At 43.8% G+C, this 1,647-nt stretch overlaps 1 pseudogene; it reads right to left on the reverse strand.

The window, feature by feature from the left end:
- Window positions 1-958: 958 nt before the first annotated feature.
- On the reverse strand, window positions 959-1,288 carry LOC145157737 (putative mitochondrial protein AtMg00820 pseudogene; annotated as a pseudogene).
- Between the last annotated feature and the right edge of the window lie 359 nt (window positions 1,289-1,647).

Below are 1,647 nucleotides of genomic sequence, written 5' to 3' on the forward strand. Positions count from 1 at the left end.
TGTGTTGGATTGAATTGAGATAAATCGCAATGACACTCTCTGAGTCACAATAAATTGGTACCCGCAACATTCTGTATCCATAGTCCGTCAGTTGAGTCTTCATCCAAAGAACCTGAGAACAGCAACATGCTGCGACCACATATTTTGCCTCTGCGGTAGACGCAATTTTTCTTCCTTGAGGACCAGCTGACTAATCTTCCTCCTAGAAATTGGCAACCACCAGAAGTACTCTTTCGATCTATTCCACAACCGGCATGATTGTTATCGGTGAAGGCTTGAAGGCTGAAGTCATTTCCTACTGGGTACCAGAGGCCTAGAGCTTTGCTTCCCTTAAGGTATCTGAGGATTTGCTTGACTGTGGCCAGATGAGATACTTTAGGGTCGGCCTGGCATCAGCACATAAGCCTGTGGCGAAGAAAATCTCTAGTCTGCTTGCAGTTAAGTACATCAACGACCCAATCATTCGTCTATAAGTTTTGTGATGAACTGACTCTCCAGTAGGATCAACAGAGATCTTATATCCACAGGCCGTTGGAACTTTGGCTGAGCAACAATTGTCCATTGAGTATTTCTTTAGTAGCTCTGAGGTGTATTTTTCTTGATGGATGAAAATTCCTTGAGGGACTTGCTTTACTTGAAGACCTAGAAAGAAATTGATCTCTCTATTCATGCTCATTTGAAATTTGTTTGTCATGAGCTTTGCGAAGTCATCCACCATGTTCTGGTCAGTTGAACCAAATATGATATCATCCACATATATCTGGACAAGCATTAAGTGATTATCCTTTGCCCTCCTAAATAAAGTGGGATCGATTACACCTCTTTTGTATCTAGACATGACAAGAAACTCTAAAAAAGTCTCATACCATGCCCTTGGAGCTTGTTTGAGACCATAGACCACCTTTTCAAGCTTGTAACAATGGTTTGGAAATTCTCGACATTCGAAGCCCGGAGATTGTTACAAGTAAACCTCCTCCTTCAGTTCACCATTGAGAAAGACACTTTTTACATCCGTTTGGTGAACCTTGATGTTCTTATGTGCCACATACGCCAAGAAGATGCGTATGGCTTCCATTTGTGCTACAGGGGCATAGGTTTCATCGTAGTCAACACCTTCCAGTTGATTGTACCCCTTAGCAACAAGTCTTGCTTTGTTCCTTACCACCGCACCGGATTCGTCAAGCTTGTTCTTGTAAACCCATCTAGTACCGATGATTGTGTGACATTTCGGCATCGGTACTAGCTTCCACACCTTGTTTCTTTCAAACTCGGCTACTTCTTCTTGCATTGCGGTGATCCAGTCGGGCTCTATTAGTGCTTCTTTTATGGTTCGAGGCTCGATTGTGGATATGAAGGCTGCGTAGTGGCAATGGTCAGTTAGATCACTAAAAGATCGAGTTTGTACGCCTGCAGATGAGTTACCAATGATTTGACCCGGTGGGTGAGCCTTTGTCCAAATGTGGAGGCGAGATTATTGGTGATCAGTGGTTGCGGTAGAAGGAATATCTTCAATGTCAGAGCATTCTGCTGTTGGAGAAGTATCTTGGACTGTAGGAGCTTGAACTGCAGCTGTGAAAGGAGATTCCCCCGGAACTACGGATGATGTTCCCCCTGGATTGAGGATGGTTCCCCCTGGAAAGATGAATG

The sequence above is a fragment of the Lactuca virosa genome, chromosome 2, assembly GCF_052849685.1.
Source record: "Lactuca virosa cultivar CGN04683 chromosome 2, Lactuca_virosa_CGN04683_v6, whole genome shotgun sequence".
NCBI lineage: Eukaryota > Viridiplantae > Streptophyta > Magnoliopsida > Asterales > Asteraceae > Lactuca > Lactuca virosa.